The following is a 20,791-nucleotide window of genomic DNA, read 5'->3' on the forward strand; positions in this document are numbered from 1 at the left end:
AAGACATACACATCTAGAACATACATACATGTAGACAAAACACTAATACATGTACAGTAATACAACCAAACCTAAAAATCGTCCATTTTACAGTAAGCACTACATTTAGCGTTTACCACATTTGAAATTAACATGTTTTCAAGTAAGCGGATGAGCAGAAAGATACGTATTTGGTATTACTACTATCTTATAGCAATATATTTTTAATTGTAATACAAAGTAAAGGGGCTTGGATTTTTTGAAAAGATTTTGTTTTGCTCACAAGTGTTGGGAAAGGTAGTATGGATATGTGGAATTTATGGATCAGAGAGTAAAGACTCAATTGCCAAACCTGACTTCTTGAGTTTGACCCTTGGCTACATGATGGAAGGAGAGAAAGATCTCTTGCAAGTTGTTCTCTGACCTGGCATGACCACCATAGTACAGAAGTGGTGCCCCTTACAGAAACAAAAACTAAATAAGCGCTAGTTCATAAAAATGTGTGAAAATGAATATAGTACCCCTATACAGGTCCTATATGAATGCTTACTGCACATTTTATCCTTTCTGTATCATGGACTTTTTTATGATAAGAACGATTTTTGTACCATTTTAAAGTCAGTCATCCTGGTAAGATGGGAGGTGACAGAAATAATGTGATAAAATTGTATAGCAGAAAAATACAAGATAGTCTGTTCTTCTTAAAATAAATACTCTTTAAAATTTAAAATAATTTAATTTAGGTTTTAGCCAAATGCCTTTCAATTTACACACTTTTCCTTAAAAAAAGGTTTTACCCTTTTCACTAGATTACGTGTTCAATCCTAATTACTTTTTATGGTTGTCTATTATGTAGGACTAACCTAAAGTTATCACCTTATGTTGTAATGTTGTCAAAGGGCTTATTATTCTTCCCAAGGCTCTCTGGAACCTCCATGAAGTGCTCTTTATGCTACACTCCAGCTCCCCAGGAGAAGGGAAACAATCCTACTGCTGTATTTCAAACCATTGACATCCTGGCCATGACTTCATTTGCAATAAAAATCACAAACTGTGCAAATGCATTTTATAACTCCCCGCTTTTTTTTTTTAAAGTTTTTGTAAGAAAATGTCTGGTCGACTTTGTATTGAGAAAGTCATATACTCTCCACATAGTGGAGGCTGTGTGCGATTGAACAGAAGATCAAAAGTACTCCCAACAGCTCATTCCTGGAGTTTTCCTTCCATTGAAATCTCCTTGCTTTTTTCCTTACATCAGGAAAATATTTAAGCATTCAATTGAAAGGCATGTGCTATAGTTAATATATATTATTATTTAACTAATGTAATGTCCCGTCAGCCTTAAGAAAACACATGTGAACAGAGAATGGCATTAGCTTTTCTCTGACATGTGTAAACTTGCAGCATCCTTCTGAACAGCAGGCACAGATGTCTGGAACACTGAGAGTTACACAGGATCAGGAGGCTGGCACTGCAGAGGAGAAAAAAGAATATGTATTTCTCTGAAGATATTTTGACTGAACTACCAAATTCCCAGACATTTGGCTAAACATTACTCTGGGTGTATCCGTGAGGGTTTTTGTGATTTAATTAAGATTAATGTTTTGATCAATAGACTAAGCAGAACACATTGCCCTCTCAATATTAGATGGATTCATGCGTTTATCTGAAGATCCAGGAGAACAAAAAGTCAGACACACCATGAGTAAAAAGGAATTTCTTTCTGTCTGAATCACTTGAGCTGTAATATTTATACACATAATTTTCTTATTCTTTCTCCAATATACTTGAACTGAACCATCTCATTTGTCTATGGAACCTGCATAGATTAAAGTAGAACCATATTTTGTCTTCTTGATCACAAGCCATGTGACTAGAACTGATTTACATTTCTGTTCTTCTGAATGTGAGATGCTGACTTAAACTAGCTGTCCACTGTCAGTTCTGCTGAGTGTCTGGATAGCAAGTGCAAAGTCCAGGAAATCTCATCAATCTCCATAGTCCCATGAGCCAGCACACTGAAGCAACCCTCTATTTTCTCTCTTTCAGTACATAGTCAAATAAACATCCACTTGTTTCTCTGGAGAAACCTGGCTATGGTCTGTGATATGGAAACAGACCCAATATGATTTGCAGCACAATTTTGGTTGATCTGTGTCCATATCACATATGAAGTTTTCCTCAATATGATCACTCCAAGAAACCCTGAACACAAATAATAACTCGGTCTTTGCTGGATGACTTCACTGATTATTTGAAACAGTCAATTTATAACACAAAGTGGTTATAATGTTCCTTTGGCTTTTTAAACCATAAACATGAAGTGTTTTTACTACGTTCAAAATCATCTGGATATAGTTCTCTAAATACCAAACTGAATGGCCCTTAACTTTTTGACAATGCCTAGTTGTTTACAGTGGAAGAGTCCCCTTGTCTAGGCCTCTAGACTTTCATTGACATCCCTGTGAAAGTTAGAGATCAAAAACTATGATCTCCCATCTTGTTTACAGAATAAGAAAATATACCATAGCATGTGCATGATAAATTTTAATCATGACATACACTAACATAGCCTGGGTAGGTGTTATGATAATGAGAATATATATATATATTATATATATTATATATATATATTTGAAAATATATTTCAGCTACATAGCCTTTGTAGTTTTCTATTAGTACCATAATATTACCAGATACATGAAATTAGTACTGTATGCTCTGTCAACTTCATGTTTTTACAGTGTCTTAAAGGCACAGAATTGCTATCAGTTTTCTTTCATTGTAAGGTTGTGATTAAGTTTCGAACCTTTTATTCAGACTGAAGTCATTTTCACATTAGCAAATTTGCCTTGCATATACCATATAAAAAGTTGTATTCAAATTTGGTCAGAAATAAATACACATGTTGTATATCAAACCTTTTAACTTGGTGATAAAATGTCAAATTTAGAGACAGAAGCCTGTTTTTCTGTCCCTTGTGACAGAGAATGACCGATTCACTTGGAATTTTGCTTATGTTTTTTAATATTAAATAAAAAGAAATTCAGCTATAACTTGTTGCAGTGAAATTGGTTTGGCAAACACTTGAGTTAGACAAAACTTCTAAGATTTAACGGTTTTTACTCTGAATAAATAAATGAATGTCCTAAGATGTAGGTAGAGGTGTAAAACAAAATAAGGGAGGGATTAAAGTCACGCTGAGCTGTTAATAAATCACAGGGGACTGGAAATGTATAAAGTGGCTATGAAAGCAATGTGTATAAGGTCAGGAATATGTACCTACCTTTTGTATATTCAGGTACAGAATCCATAAGATAAGGCAACTGTATCTGAGAAAAGAAGTGGACATGTCAAGACTTACAACACAGTAACAAGAGAAAATGTGTGTGAGCAAGAACCATGGGTTATTTAATCCAGTAAAACAAAATAAAACAGTTTTCTTTCTTTCTTTCTTTTTTTTTTTTTTTTGGATTTTTCGAGACAGGGTTTCTCCGTAGCTTTTTGGTTCCTGTCCTGGAACTAGCTCTTGTAGACCAGGCTGGCCTCGAACTCACAGAGATCCGCCTGCCTCTGCCTCCCTCGTGCTGGGATTAAAAGCGTACGCCACCACCACCCGGCTTCATTTTTTTATAGACACTCTAAAAGTATGGAAATTCTTGGATGGACTTTTAATTTCTCAGTACCTTTTTAAAAAAATTTAAATGCAATATAAAGCTTGTGATTTTGTTGAATGCTTCAGTCACTGTAATGAAACAAACAAAGAAAAAGGGGGGATACTGCTTCTAACTGCAGTCGCACAGGATGTTTTCAGGATCCTGAAAACATAAATGTTATATGAGCCATAATAAACTAAAGACTGAATATGTGTTTTGTAGATCTCTGTATGTCTGTCTCTCTAAACACACACACACACACACACACACACACACACACAGACATGCATGCATGCATGCACACACATCAGTACTACAGTCTAACTTTTTATCTCCAGTAGAGAAACCTACTCATATCTTAAGAGAAACTTTGCTAATTATTATATATTTTCAACAATGAATTAATTTCATTTTATTGAGGCTAATACCCTATGTTTGCTTGCTTTGTTTTGTTTTAATCTTGTCTGGATAAAATAGGTTTTCAAATTATATATACATGCATAAACTTAGGAACATTTAAGATATCTTCAAGGATGAATAAAGGAATCAACATCCATGCCACAGGACAAAAAGAAAATAAAAACTGATTTTAAATAACACTTTGTCACGAGTTGGTTTACTAGAGTTTCTGCAAATGTCTCTTTTGTGCTTAACATTGCTTAACATTGCTTCCAGGCTCCCATTCTAAATTATTTGTGTTTGAGTGACCGTCTGGAAACACAGCTGTAATCAGACTGCTATTTAAACATTATATAGATTAGCAACTGAAGAACATTCAAGATGGATAGTATGTTTTTATATGTTATGAGTTAGTCAAGTAGTTTAAAACTTTAGAATCATTGTTTGATGAGATATTTTATTTGTCTCACACATATCAGGAAAAGAATTTACAGGAATAAAAATAACACACTTCATGTAAGGACAAAGTCGGTGTACAACAGGTCAGTCCTGGGCTTTTTCCAATGGAACGTAATCATGCCACTACAATGAGGACATTGTTGTCCCCGATTTTACCTACCTGGAGCACTCATACATTAACACAGAGAGGGCCAACACGGAAAAGCCTAGTGACTATAAACTTCTGGTCATAAATCTAGCAAGGGTTGCAAATAGAGCAGTGCAAGAAGACATCAAACTGAGCATCAGAATTAAGGTAGGGGCTGAGTCAATGAGTAGACATTTCTCTTTTATTTTCACAAGGATGAAAAGAAAGGATTTAGAAAACTTTAAAAATGTTTTTTTTCAGTTCTCAGTGTTTAGCAGTTGAGTAATTTGCCTCCGTGGCATAAGCAGACCAACGTAAAAGTACCAAATAGCTTAGTAAATAGTGATGTCTTGATAACTTATTGAAAAAACACTATATATTAATTGATTCTTAAATTATGATCCACATACTAACAAGGTGAGTGTATCCATGAGACATGGTGCAGCAGCTTTCATCTTGGATCAGAAGGAATACTGTGAACCTCATGACCTGCTCAAATAGACGTCCAGGTTACATCATATCCCCTGCTGAGAAGACAGCTCCACATGGTTAGGATGACCTGGCAAGCCATGTGGTACTCACTGATGTGGAAACTGAGTTAGCCTGACCAGTCCACGTAGTGTCTGACCAATGTCCAACTTTGTTTTTAACTGGAACACTTAAAGTATCTCCCTGGACACCTAACAAAATCACTCATCAGCACTGAGCTGCTTTTTGCGTTCAGTTTTAGATTCACAATGTAGACTGTTCACTGCCACACTGACTAATGGACCTGATTCCTAAACTTGGGAAACCAGAAGGACCATGACAGCAGAAGTACCTGGGTAACACTGTAAAGCAAACATATAAGGCCTGAATCTTAATGTTTAATCTTGGTAATTTTTCACTTTTCTGAGTCAAATTAAAAAATATTTCTCAGAATATACAATATAAGAATCTCTTATTCCAGGGTGGGTAGGAATGTGGAGACACCATGCAAGTTGTTGAGGAAGAGGCAAGCATAATTATAATATATATTGTCTGAAAAAAATTTTAATTAAAATTACATACAATAAAAAGAAACTTGATGTTAACCTAGGAACAGCCCACAAGGATGGTACAGAGGTACAGTCATCATGTCTTCTGATGATGAAACCTGTGGACTTTTAAGATTTAAACCAAATTTCCCCCTAGTTTCTGGATTCATGGCTCACTCAGGTCAGTTCCCTTTGTTAGCAGTCAGTATGAGATGTATTTCATTGAAAAGAGGGTTTACTTTCTCATGACTGTGACCTTCCAGTGCTCTAAAGGAGGGGTTGGGAGTGAGCTTCCATTTCATCTCATTTTCACACTGCAGTAACCAGTTAACTGTACAAACACTGTTTCCCCTTAACAACCAATATCTTATACACAATAGAAATGTGTATTTACTCTTAACTCAAGACCTTGGTAAATTTTCACATAAATTAATAAGAGAACGCAAGTATGAGAGTCTTTAAAAAACAGTGTTTGTTATCTACTGCTTGTTCAATATACCATGAGCCCCAGGAGCACACACATTAAAAACTCAGAATATAAAAGCAAAGTAAGTTAAAGTGATAATCAAGAAAATCAGTTCACTTTTAAGTATAAAAAAATAAATGGGATGGCAGAAAATTCTGTACAAAACTTTCAAAATATTTTAGATAATAAACAATTCTGATAAATATTAACATTAATACTGTCAATGACATCCTTATGACCTTAGATTCAAGGTTTCTCTGTGTAATCCTAGTGCTTCTGGAACTAGTGCTATAGACCAGGCTGGCCTTGAACTCACAGAGATCCACCTGCCTCTGCCTCCTGAGTGGTGGGGTTAAAAACATGACCACAACACCAGGATAACAAATACATATTTTTAATGGTTATTTTTTATTTTACTGTGTGTTTAGCTGTCTGTGCATCACATTTCACATACAGTAATATTTTAATGTTGTTTAATTAATAGCAACACATTTAAGAAAATATGTCACAATGGTGACAAAAGATGTATATTGTACATGTGAACACACACATGGACACACATACACACTCATACAAACAAAGCAAGCAAGCAAGTGAATAGAAAGAGAAAATAAACTATAAAGCATTATCTAATACGGAGTAGTTTAACTATTTCTAACAAATGATTTTTATGTTTTTAAAACCCTCCAGAATTTTGTATTTTTGTAATAAATGTCTTATTGTAAATATTTTATTATCCCCTTACATATATTTTCTTTATTAGAATACAGTGCATTTGTTGGTGCATACTTAACTACTGTTTTGCTTAGTGAGAAAATTTACCTCATCATTTTCTGTTCCTTTCACATTGGTCATTACATTGCATTCTTAGCACTTCTGCTTTCCTGTAAAAAAAGCTTTTAGTGAAGTAGCAATTTTCTCTTTGGTCATATATCACTGACCTATAACATATAACCCTAGGCAGCCAATTATTATTTTTATAGTGGCAAGTATTGCTTTTTATATAATATTTGAATATAAATATTGATATTGTTGCACATCAACCTTAAAATGTAAGATAAACCTATATCTGCTTCATGTCTCTATGCTAAGAATAACTATATCCGTATCACACCAAGACATTTTCTATCCCTGGGAAGGAACATGAAGGATGTGCCGGCCATATTATTTAATTCTCCATATAAATTTTTAATTTATTATTTTGTTATACCTTATGAGCTAATGTTTGATTTGTGTTTAGTAAGGTTTGTATACAATATATTTTTATAACATTTTCTCCCTGTCCCCAGTTCTTCGCATATCTCCCCCACCTCTCTACTCAAAAAAACTTCAGGTTTTATTTCTCTCTCTCTCTCTCTCTCTCTCTCTCTCTCTCTCTCTCTGTCTCCCCCTTCCTCCTCTTTTTTCTTTCCCTCAAGAAACAGAAAACATAAATAAAAATCAAGGTAAAAAAAAAGCAAACAACACAAAACACTTTTCATTTTAGTATGTAAGCATTTGAAGGTTCTTTTAAAAAGTTTTAAGTATATTTGACCTCTTCTTTTAATTTTAAATTTCACAAAATTTTAAATATATCAGATATATTTATTATATTAAATCTAAGCACTCAAGACTGGGCATCGTGGCACTGTTTTCAGCAGAGATAAGCATAACATCACTTTGTTGCCTACACCAATCCGAAGAACTCGCTTTTCTCTTTTGGAGCATCAACTCTGGTAAAAGGCTTATCCTTAGACTGGAAGCAGAAAAGAGTTTCAGAACAAACAAATAAACTTAGAGTTTATCAAAAATGAAAAAAAAATGGTGCTCAGAGAAAGAATAAAGCCTGGGTGTGGAATTCTCAAAGAATTTAAATTAGTCTTAGGAGTGGGCAGATATAACATTTTGGTGCCTCTTCAGTTATATCTGAACGGATTGCTAAGAAATGTTTTCATTTCTTTTCCCTTCTCCTACAAGGTGGCCTCAGACTTGTAATCGTGGGTGGGATTACAGTCTGATAAAGTCAGGAGCCACTGTGTTTGCAGGAAGGAATGAGACATGTCCTTTAGTGTGAATGGTACTTTCAGCCAGATCCCTAAAATTTCAGGGTAAGAGCTAGGAAGAAAAAAAGGCTTTTAGCCGTCAGCAAGTGTTATCTGTGTTGAAATTCTTTATTTCTCACTGGCAAATCTCTAAACAGAATCTACTTGAAGCGATTCTCTTCTTCACAGGGATTCATAGTTTTCCTTACTTTTCTAACCTATCTCAGAACAATCTTGTAAGACCACTCAGCACTTGGAGGGATGAGGCAGTGGGCTGTGGGTCTGAGGTCAGCCTGGACTACACAACACTTTTGCAACCTAGCCTACATTACACAGAACATTCTTGTTTCCCACACAATCAAACCCCACAAAAACAAATGAACACAAAATAGAGCTTGCATGAAGAAGTGCTGAAAAGAAAACCGAGGCTAACAAAGAAAAATGATGGGATGATGTTTTCCTGTGATAGTTTTTGGGGTGGGGGACAGCTTAATAGTTAAGTGCTTGCTGCATGAGAATGGAGACCTTAGTTTGAAGATTCACCAACTAAAACTTCTGCACTGATGGCCGGAGATAGGGCACCCAAGGCCAACCTTGCCAGCCACTCTCACAGAAATGAAGCTTGGGTTCAGAGACCAACTCTTGTGATGATGATGATGATGATGGTGATGGTGGTGGTAGTGGTAATGGTGATGATGATGATGGTGATGATGGTGGTGGTGGTGGTGATGGTGATGATGATGATGGTGATGATGATGATGATGGTGATGATAATGATGACGGTAGAGGAAAACAAAAGGTGAAAACACAAGGCATCTGCCTCTGAACTTCATACATGTATACTCAGGTGGAAAAACCTGCATGCACATTTCACACACACACACACGTGCTTGCATGAGCAATTAAACTAAAAATATAAATAAAAATAAAGTAATGTAGAAATAATAATTTGGATGTGTTACATGACTTGAGACAGAAATATTTCTTTGACCTATGACTTTCTACTTTTCTTATTATAACTTAGTAAATCTTAGAAGTAAATATCTCTCATTAATTTTACCAGAAAGTAAGACAACGTATCACACAGTGAAGTATGCTGTGTTTATATTGTGTATTTATGGTGCTTATTTTGCATAATCTGTAGGTAACTGCTTTTACTAGAGTTATAATTTATTATTTTTTTCCTTTAGAGTTAATTATCAGACACTTCATTTGTGTGGTCTGAGTTTTTATGGTCCCTGTGTCACTTCAACTTTATTCTCAGCTGTAAGTTGCATTCTATGGATATGCAGAAGTGACTCTTCATCTGGTGATGCAGTGATTCCTAAGATGAGCTTGCTAGAAATCTTTTCAGCATGCTGAAGGCATATGAGACAAGTTAATATACAAAAGGAGAAAGATTTGTCAAGTTGATTGGAGCAGACAAGCTTTTGATGTCACTTTCCTTTTTTATATATGTGCAGTCAGTGTTTTATTTTATACACACATACGTTATGTAGTTGAAATGTATTTATCCATGAATAACAAGTATGTACATCTCCTTCCTTCCCCCATTCTTCACATATATACAGCCAAAATACTTCCTGCTAGAATTTTGTGAGTTACAATGCAAGTACGTTTTCATAAAAAGAAAAGGCATAAATATTTTTTTTTCTGTGCATAAAATGTTATAAAACCCGAATGTACACAATTACACAAACTCCAGAATACTATTTCAAGATTATAGTAAGTTACAAGATACACTCTTGTATGTGTTAATACAAATGGTTCCGACTCAAGGTGGGCAAGGCGTGGCTGTTCCTGGGGCTAGAACTAGCCCCACTTGACCAAGGTGGCAGTCTTAACTTCTGTCACGTCCTGAGAAAGCCATCTTAGCTCATGGGTATGGTTCAGAAAGAAACATTCCGGAAAAGAATGTATATGATGTATATTTATTTTGAGATGCTATCACCCAGCCAAGACAGAGAGGTTAGTCTATTCACATCATATTGTGTGTGGGAATCTTTCTAGAGAAAAAGCAAAGAAACCATAAAATTAAAGAAAACATCTATTGGGCTTTCAGACACTCAAAAATGCCATCTCCTTTTCCTCTCTTCTGGAATATCTATTTCTGTGGAAACTCTTTCTGGGATCTCTAAAATAAAACAAATATCAAAATCAGTTTTTTTACCCCTTCTTTCTAAAATTTGCCCGCATCTGCTCTTGAGGTTCAAGTTCAATGCAAATTGGGGGAAATGCTGCATTACTGTGGAGAATGATTAAATTAAAATGGGACCACCATGAACTGAATTCCTCAGTCCCTCTATGTGATCTGTGTCTTTTATAAATAAATTATGACATCTTTAGAAAGTTTTTATTAAAGACTTTAAAATACTCTGTAATGCCTAGTCCAGAGAAAGAAATTTGGACGTTAAAACAATCAAAGTCATATGGAATTAACTGTCTGAGTCCATGTTATAGTTAAACCCAAGTACTTGCAAAATTCTTTACTAGAAAGATTTGATTCAAGAATCTATTATATTACTCAAAAAAAAACAGCTTCATGAACTCCAATTGAATAAATAATTTACTTAATTTTAACACAGAGGAAAAATTACACTGTAAGGTTTTTCTTTTGGAGATATTGGTGTGTAATTGCTTAGAAATTCTACCGTACCACAAAAAAACTGAAGGGTAATGCTGCTCTCTATATTCCTTACAGAAACACAAAGTTTTCTCTTTTTTTTAAACCTTTCCTTCTTGTGGTGAGGGCTCCCTATTAAATTTAAAAAGTATATGCTGAAACTCTGTTTAAATGTGTACTTTGTATTCTTTTCCAATTCTAATTCTTTGAGTGCAAAGTACATTCCACACATCATAAATTAATACCGAGAAATCTGAATGTACCCCCATAGAGTCTCTCAGTGATGTCTGGAAAGCCAGGCCCTTGTTTATTCTGTGGGTGGCCACTTTGGTTATTAGTGGGGGTAACACTGGATGCCTTGCCCCAGATTTATGAGACTTGGCAAAGGCCTTGAGAAAACAGAGTCCAGTTTGTCTCAGCAGAAAACATTATTAGATACTAAATAAACATTAATTTAGGTAAACTTGGTACTACTCAGCGCAAAGGCACACGTTCTTATTCAGATTTGCTCTGATGGAGAAAAGGCTTCAGGAGGGGATTTGGTTATGGAAACCACAAAGAAGGTCCATTTAAGTCATAGCTAAAGCTGTGTCCTTAGGACACCTTCACAATTCTTACTGGAGAGCAGTGATCCTCAGCCAGGGATGGCAAGCATCATGTCCTTCTTCCAAGGGTGAGAGATCAAGGGAGCGCTCAATCTTTTAAAAATATTGCAGAATACCCAATAGTGCAATGATTGATTTTCTCTGGATTCCAGCGAATCTTTGAGAAATGAAGCATATTGTGCACTTCATTAACATTTGGTTCTGAAACAGATGATGGACTGCGGCAATTTTGAGATCGAACATAAGGAGGTTAAAGCACGCTGCGGAATAACTTGAACTTCTCTCTCGTCGAGAAGTGATTGTCATGAAAAAGATGGAAAGGGGAGTGAGTGGCTTGTGTGTTAGGTTTAAAAGAGAGAGCTGCAGCAAGAACAAGAAAAATAAGTACAATTCATTTAAGCAGTTTATCAATTATAATGTTTAATTCAATTTTACTGCTGTAAAATAGATCTCCATGTATGCATGTATAAGTGAAAACACCCGAAAAGATACAGAAAAAATTGCACAGTAACAATTTAAACTGGGGAAGGGATGAAAACATATCTTAATTTTCTTCTTTTTGTGTAGCTGTAATTTTAACATCCCGGATTCAGATTTGCTGAGAAGTATCACATTTGTTTCCAAATAGTATGAAACTGGTCAAAACTATTTCTTTTCTTTGTTTCAATCATTCCCAGTGAATCTCGAATTATTTATGGGATAGCAAGCATACAAACCTTGCTCAGAAGAAATAAGTATTCCAGGTCATCATTATGACTATTAAGCCATTCCCATGCGACAATCAGAGGAAAGCTGGTTTAAGTGGATTTTGCTGTTAACAAGGAGCCCCAGGTAATTAAACCTGGCTGATAATCAGCTTGCCTTGCATGCTGTAAGAGATGCATTTGAGGGAATAAATAATAGATGTCAAAGTCAGGAAATAAGAACTAAGAACTTGGCTGTAATCTGTCAGAGAGAATTGGTGCTGTGCTTTAGGTGAGAGTGACGAATCTTTACTATTTAGCTTGTAACACTCGTCACATTCTTACGCTTTGTGACATAGCCTCTCTGTCGATTGTTTTCTGTCCCTTGCATATACTCTGGAAATCACATATCATCTCTCCTAACGTGTTCCTTGTGATGTCCACACTACTGAGAATGGTTTGGAGCAACTAAACGTTGCCCAGTTAATATTTTCTTAAATGGTTCATAAATAAATTAGCATTCACAGGACTGGCTTAGGACTTAATCATTGAGAAGTTGACATTTGTTTACTCCTTTGTTTAAAGTGGGTGTGGCCTTTCAGCTCATCGTAGAGAGGTCACAGGATACCCTCTTGGAGTTGATTCTCTCCTTCTACACTGTGGGTCCTGAGAATGAACTCAAGCGGTCAAATTCAGTGGCCAGCACTCTACCTGCTGAGTCATAGCTCTGACTCTGTTCCATTAGCATTAGCTTTAGCAAAGTGAATATTTTTGCTCATATTGGACAAATTATTAAAGCTATTCTTATGAGAACGAATTTTGACTGTTAGTAATACTTTCCTATAGACATTTTAAAATTATTAGAACATTCGTTAACATTAAGATATAATAATATACTAATTGTATAAAATTATTTGTAACATACAGGTGTATCTAAATTTACGTGTTTTGATGTTTCTTGGTTTTCTTCTATCCAAATATAGTGCTTAAACTCCATCTATAGAAAAATAAGAATTGATTAAATCCATGTGCTATTGAATTTTAGTAATAGTTGTTTGTTAAAAGCTTCTCATTTAGGATGTATATCTTGGTTTACAGAAGATAATACAATAATATCTATCTCAGATCTGAAGATGCCAGTTTCCTGTCCCTACAACTCTGAAATGAGTGGCCGCATTAATGCATGATATGTCATAATTTCAGTAGCATCCTCTTCTCAGTAAACGTAAAAATAAAGAGTATTTGTGTTAATGTGAAATCTTAGTTTCAATGTAAAAAGATACAATAAATAATATGAATTTGATTATTTTGAAATTACTTTCAGAATGAGTAAGAGCTTTCTCTTAAGCAGTTATAACACTTTATGGGAAGAAATAAATACAAATTAGTGGCATTAATTTTATGCAGTTTAAAACATAAATATAAAGCATTTACTAACATAATTATATCTTAATTTTTAAATGATATAAGTATTTATCTGGATAGGAATTGGTGCTTTTGAGTAATCTATAATTCCTTAGTAATGCTCACAAACAGTGATCAATGCTGTTATCACATATTACTTGCATATCAATAACATTTAAGCAAATAGAATAAGTTAAGTATATTACTTCATTTTCTTTCTAAGGTCTCACATGAATACAGAGTCCCACACACACCTGATCAGTTCCTCAATCACAAGTAGTTATTCTGGGTCTCGGTCATTGGTGTTTTTTGCTTTTTAAGCTTTGAATACTGGATTGCATCAAGGGTCAGTTCTTGTTATTATTCTTTAAGCCACGTGGACCCCTTTTTCTGGCAACCTCACCCCTCCTGTCCTACTGCTTCCTTAGGGTAACTACCAAAGATAGACATCCACTATGTTGGTGTCCGCTTCTTCAACTTTTAACTTTGCTTCCTCCTCAATACTTTCTGCAGGCTATCTGACAGAGAGAGCCTACCCAAATCTCAGATCATAGTTTTCCAATTATCTCCTCTTGAATATTCCCCACGAGAAGCATGAGTCTGAATTCTCTATTAATAGTGCCAGCTCCATCTTTTTACCATATGAAGAATCTGCGCTTGACTTTTGCCTCCTCCATATATAATGCTGATTCATCTGCTGTGTGAGGAACTTCTCCAGGTCTATACTCCAGCTTAAAGTCTTAGTTAAGTCTTTCTCTGGGGATCTTGTGAAACTAAAACTTAAGTAAAAATAGTCCCTGGCCTCTTTGCACAATTTACACTTGTTTACTGTATGACATCTGTATAATGTTTAAGGTGAGAATATTGGAGTTTTATCTTTAACATCTAAAGTCTCTGTTAGACTATGAATTACATATAAACATATATGTATATATAAAACAGTTGATTAAGTTTAGAACTGCCAACATTCCTGCCATTGAATCTATTTCTTATAGCAAAACTACATAATTTGTTTCCTGTATCCCAAAGCTCATGATAACTCCTTACAAAGTAGATATATATTGTACATGACATACTTTAGAATATTTCCACAGAATGTAGTATAAGATGATTAGTTTATATTAAGTTGACTATTTTCTAAGAAATTTAACTGTTTACAAAAATCTAGTAAGTGATATTAACTACAAAATACCCTTGTCACGTTCTTCTATAGAGAATTCTATACAGAGTGGCTTCAATCATAATGATTTTAGATTTACAAATGGCTGATATAAAATACATCTGTGTTCTGCAGGTGTCCCCTTCCTGTCTGAACTCCTAACCAGTTCTGAGCTGATTATCATTATCAGATTTTTATAAGCCCTTGTTACCCACTTATTATTAGTACTTTAACTATAGCACTATTATTAACATTGCTATTGGAGCACATACCTGATAAAGAAAGAATATCATTTCTAGTTTGAAGGTAAGATAGAAACGGGACACTTTATTAGGTGGTGTTGAAAAATGCTTGATCAAGAGGAATCCGAGTTTGCAAAGATTAATATAATGTGCTAAATCATATTCTCTGGTGAAACACAAGGCACTGAAACTCTACATTCTAATAATTGTAAGACAAACATTTGTGTAAGGTTGCCTTCCTGCTATGGAACACCTGAGAAAAATCCAATTAAAAGATAGAAAGATTTACTTTGGCTCAGCGTTTCACATTTCACTTCATAGTCAGTTGACTCAGTTGTTTGGGGGCCTCACACAGTGGCTGTGACCCAGAGGACGTCCTTACATAATGACAATTGGAGAGCAGAGGAAGAAGAAGGTCATATTCCCTCAGCCCTGTGTTCCAGTGACCCAGCTCTCTTCACATAGGCTGTCTGTACTCAGGACACTGTGTATACCCCCCAACTGCATCACAGAATCCCAGGGCATAATGCTTCAACATCTGGCCTTTGGCAGACTCTGTAGACAGAAATAGAATGGTATTCAGGAGTATATGTGCTATTGGTGTGTTTACTGCACTTTTAAAGAATAAAATGATGTTGCAAGATTTATACATAGTTTAAAGATAACTAATAAGGAAATAACCATTTTTGTGTGCTATTAAGAATACTACACAATAAAAAGCTTTGATTAAGTGCCAAGGAATAGACATCAAAAAACCCTCTCTCGACAAACCAAATAAAATGGAATTTTAAAAAATGCATATTTACTAACCAAGCACCTGGGCAGCAGAAACAGGTGAAATCTCTGTATGTTTGAAGTTAGTGTGGTCTACAGAGAAAGGTCCAGAACAACCAGGAGTAGATGGAGAAACCCTGTCTCCAAAAGTAAAAAGAAAGGAAGGAAGGAAGGAAGGAAGGAAGGAAGGAGGGAGGGAAGGAAGGAAGGAAGGAAAATACATAAAACAAACAAAATGAAGAATGAGGAGGAGGAAGAGGAATAGGAGGAGAAGAAAGACATCATGCACGCATGCAGGGAGGCAGGGAGCAGGATGGATCGGTGAATCTATTCCTCTGAATTCCTCAGATTCTATCACTCAGCTACAAATTGACCACAGTTGGGTCACAGGCATCTTACTCTCTTTACAGACTTCTTCTCTGGAAGACAAATGGGAATGGACACAAGCAATTTCATTTATAAAAGTGTCGAGTACAGTTCACACATCACTTAGAATGCATGAAAACTTACTGAAGTTTACTAGCTTTGTGGGTGAAAAATAAAGCATTTATGACAGGCTCTACTCAAATTTGGGATTAGTCCATTCCTAACATGACAGAGAGGGGGTATTCTGATAGGTAATATGTAGTTTTGCCACATTCCTGCCTATTCCATAACAAGATGGAAAAAAATTAAAACTTGCAGATATTTTAATGTTAAAAATAACTTGCTAACTTTTTTTTTTGTTTTTGTTTTTTTGTTTTTTTTTTTGTTTTGTTTTGTTTTGTTTTTTCGAGACAGGGTTTCTCTGTAGCTTTGGAGCCTGTCCTGGAACTAGCTCTTGTAAACCAGGCTGGTCTCGAACTCACAGAGATCCGCCTGCCTCTGCCTCCTGAGTGCTGGGATTAAAGGCGTGCGCCACCACTGCCTGGCTCAACTTGCTAACTTTTGCTATGATTTCCTAACAGCTTTTCACTTGGTCCATATATCATCAAAAAATCAAAGCAGTTGTTCAGTAGACAAGCATGTAAATCAGAATTATCTTGGTGACCATATGTTTTTGGTTGGTTTGGAAGATCTTAATTAATTCATTTTGGAAGGGTTCCTTTTTGTCTTTTGTAGTCATTTTTAATCATTTTAAACAATTTACTGTTCAACAATGCCATATACATAAATAACACACTTTGATGACATTTATCTCCTTCGTCCTCCTTTATCCCACATCCAACATTCTCCTAAACCTAACTCATTAGCCCCATTCCCACTTTCATCTGTTTCTGTATTGGTTTTGTTTTTACTTTGTGGCCTCTGAGTTTAACCAATGTGATAGAATAGGCATGGATGTGAAGCTATCTAGGGAAGTATTAATAGCTCATCAGTGGTTGGTTACATTACTAAAGAGAATGACTCCTCTCCTCAGTATCCCCCAACTGCCACTAGCTCTCCCTAAGCAGGGCCTGAGGTGATGGTGCTAATGGAAATATTCCCCCATCTATGACTATATGTTTACAGGCTCAGCTGTGGGACACGGTCATGTTACACCTACAGAAGTGCATTTTAGACCTTTGCTTCCTATCATACATATGTCACTTACATTGTTTCTGCCTGTTCTTCCTCAGTGTTCTCTAAGTATTAGAGGGCCTGATATGTGTTTCTTTTAAAGTCAATGTCATGACAGTCGCTTGTTCTCATTACCTTCTCGCCACCCATGAGGCTCTACACTAACCTGTGTTCACAGCAAATAGCTTCTTTGACCAAGACTGATGATAGCCCAGTCTCTGGTTATAAGGCTAAATATTTAGATGAAACTTTGACAACATATCCATTTTTCAAATAGGAATTTCGTTTTACAATTTTCAAAGCAAAATTTCTCATTTTATTGCACTAGAGAGACATCTCAGTGGTTACAAGTCCTTGCTGCTTTTGCAGAAGGCATGGGTTTGATTCCAGCCCACATATGGTAGCTCTCAATCATCTGTAACTCCAGTTGTATGGGTTTTACACCCTCTCTGACCTCTCTGGGCACCAGGCATGCACATGCTACACATTCAGGCAACACACTCACATACACAATTATTTTCATAGCTAAAACTCCTGAAGAAATAGATAAAATGTAGTGAAAATGGTTCCAGCAGTGCTCAGACTCTTGAAAAACGTGATGATTCTCATCCATTCCTCAACATATTTCATTATTCATAAAGTATAACTTCTCAGATCAATTCCTTCTCTTCATTAAGTACATTTTATCAAGTTCTCCACAACATATTTTGATGTTACAAGGTAATAAAATAAGACCAATTTTCAAAGAAATTTTCTATATCCTTTTTTTCCCAAAGTTTAGTGTTTAATGAGTCAGAAGAGTGGATGCTTGTTACATCTCCAGCTTCTTATTTGTTAATTTCTTGTTTACACATTAGTTAAGGTTTTGTTTTGAGCCTTGTAAGCTTTCTTTAGCTACTTGGAATAAATAAAAGAAAATGTTCGCTTTCAATATCCAAGCATCGTCTAAACACTGGTTGGGTAGAGGAGCCTTAAAGTCAAGTATATATTATGACTTCCAGGCTGTATGGGATATCTGAGTATGCAAACAAGTGGGTCTCTTATTCTTGTGTCTTCTCTTGGGCTCCTTTGATTGTTTTATCTTGTCCAACTTCAATATAATAATTTCTGTTTTATCTTATTATATTTTTCAAAATGAATTAATGAAAACCTGGCCACAATGATAAGGTTAAAAGCTGAATTGTTTACTTATACCTGATAGGAGTGGGAAAATCAGTTTCTTGCAAGGAAATGACACTGGATGATTCACTCACACCACGACAGTACTCATGTTAAGAAGTAGTTAACCAACGTATTATGGATTGCACACGTTTTGTGTACTATTATTGTGTACCGCTTGGTGGGGTTATTCTTCCTTGTGTGTGTGGAGGGGAATCTTTTTTATTTTGTTTTATTTAGGTGACTTTAGTGGGTTTTGTTTCTGTACTGGGCATTTTTTTTTTTAATAAAGAAAAGGTTGTGTGGTTAGGCATGGGCAGAAGATCTACAATGACACACTCACAAACAAGTATTTTTTTTAAAAAAGGAATAGATTAGGCTTGTGGTTTGTTAGTTAAGAATAGCTGATGTCAAAACTAATTCCAAATTAGAAATTTAAAAATAAACATAGGCGATTCTTAGGGAAAACAAGAGTCAAGATACATGTAGCTTTATTTATGATCTAGTTAGGTCCAAAAATGTATGTTTTAACTAAAAGCATTGTAAGTTAAAATGTATTTAGTATATTGAACCTGTCAAATAGCCCAGTACTACAGGTTAGCGACAGCTTAAGGCTGTCCATTGCTTGTTTTCTTCTGTAATTGATGTTGGACAGGGAGCTGTTGCTTGCTGCCACTGCCCAGCACAGGAAAAAGTATCATGACCTTGAGTGTTCACTTGGGAAAACATCCAGATTCCAAATAGATGCTCCTTTCTACTGAACCCCAACACATACACGTGAAAAGCTCAAAACTTGAGAAATTCTAACTGAAACCATCACAATTTGGATATCATTTATGAGACATTTCCTAAATTAATATAGTAAAGAAAAACCGACTTTAGCTGTCTTGACAAAGCCCGAATCAGTTCTTTGACCTGAAACTTATCCAGAAATGCTTTTTGGCTGAGACTGGATCAGGGAGAGCAGAACATCCCCAAGGGGAAGAGAAAGGCAAATGATGTGGATGGCATGCTTTCCCTGACCACTTTGTCTGGGACACGGAGTGCATGCTGAAGAACAGAGAGAAAGCAATTGCTGGAGTTAAGGAAAGAACTTGGATTTCGAGTTGACGAGCTTATATTTCAAATTAGAAATGCCATTTGGAAAGAAAACACTTGAAATATCTGGAAACTGGAAGGGCTCCTTGGATTCACGTATCCAGCCGCAGGCCAGAATATCAACTGGGGTAACCCACATACACAGACAAAGCACATAGCAGCCTCAGACCTGCCCTTGAAAATCAAGCAGCAATTACCCTTCAGTGACAGCAGCTGTGTATATCATGAAAGGTGACAAATTTGATAAAGAACTTATTTTTGCTCACCTTCCTTTCTGAGGTGTGCATGTGTATACATAATTGTGAGTCTCTTCTTTCACAGAAACGAGTTAAATAGATCTGAAGCAGGTGTTTTGTGAATCACTGTAACTGGTATGTCCTGGTAGCATCTATTACAAAGAGAGTATAGCTGAGTTGAAAAAATTAATCTCTTAAAAATCTTTATGGCTCATATACATTCATCTCTAAGCAATTTATATATTTTCTGCATAATGTGATGTTTATGATTTGTAGCTTAATAACACATTGATATAGATATTCCCACCACTGAGTGTTTCATCACATTCCCCAAACTTACATACATGCCTTGTGTGATTTAAAGTCAGACTTCAGCAAGGTCTTCAATCTCTTAACTCAACCTTCTTTTCACCAAAGCACACGTGATGCTTGTCTACCTTAGTCTATAATAAAATTGGACCAGAGAACCTAACATGTGTTCAAAAGTCACATTCTAATAAGGCCAAGCTGTGTGAAGATAGAAAATAATACAGATAACTGATTCCCCTACCCCCATTTCTTTTCCCGGTTAATACAAGGATTTTCAGCAATAGTAAGAATAATTTGCTTTGTAACAAGAATTATTTTATTTTTCATTATATTAAGAAAACACATGGCATAATTGTCCTAAACTCATATAATTATAAAATATAATTTTCATATTAAAATAAGTTCCCTAGAAAACTATTTCCTAAATTTCAGTATAGAAGTTGAGATAAATGCTGTTTTATTAAAATATGCTTATATTAAATGAACCACGTGTAACAATTTGAAAACCCAAGTTTTTTGATTCCCGACTACAGATGTTATCACAGTTCCTGAAGGTCAACCTGAAACAGGAATGTACCCGAGGGTTTGTTTGTTAAGAGAGAAGTTTAATTTTACAATGTAATACGGTATAACATTTTTATTGAGGAGAAGTATGTAAGTTTGATTTATTGGCGTGTGAAGGATAAGAAGACAGCTTCTCTTCATTGTTTTATACTCAAGTATTTGCTGGGCTTTTTTTCACATTCCAAAAGATGCTTGTATGCACTGCCGCAAAGGAGCTTCACATTCCTTCTTGCCCAAGACAGCAATAATCTCTATATCACAAAGATTTTCCTCA

General features: G+C 35.5%; 1 protein-coding gene and 1 long non-coding RNA gene across 2 annotated transcripts in view; one reads left to right on the forward strand and one right to left on the reverse strand.

Annotated features, from left to right (window-relative positions):
- LOC121434762 (semaphorin-3D) overlaps positions 1 to 20,791 on the forward strand; it is a 162,884-nt gene that overhangs the window by 12,489 nt on the left and 129,604 nt on the right. The gene's annotated exons all lie outside the window — the stretch shown is intronic.
- Positions 3,266 to 19,712, reverse strand: LOC121434763. The gene is made up of 3 exons (XR_005972499.1): positions 19,675 to 19,712; positions 6,925 to 6,986; positions 3,266 to 3,311 (listed from the first exon to the last, which is right to left on the reverse strand). It is a non-coding gene; the product is annotated as an uncharacterized LOC121434763 (long non-coding RNA).

Source organism: Microtus oregoni, unplaced genomic scaffold, assembly GCF_018167655.1.
Source record: "Microtus oregoni isolate MIOR12 unplaced genomic scaffold, Mior012 000044F_ref0000062, whole genome shotgun sequence".
Classification (NCBI taxonomy): Eukaryota; Metazoa; Chordata; class Mammalia; order Rodentia; family Cricetidae; genus Microtus; species Microtus oregoni.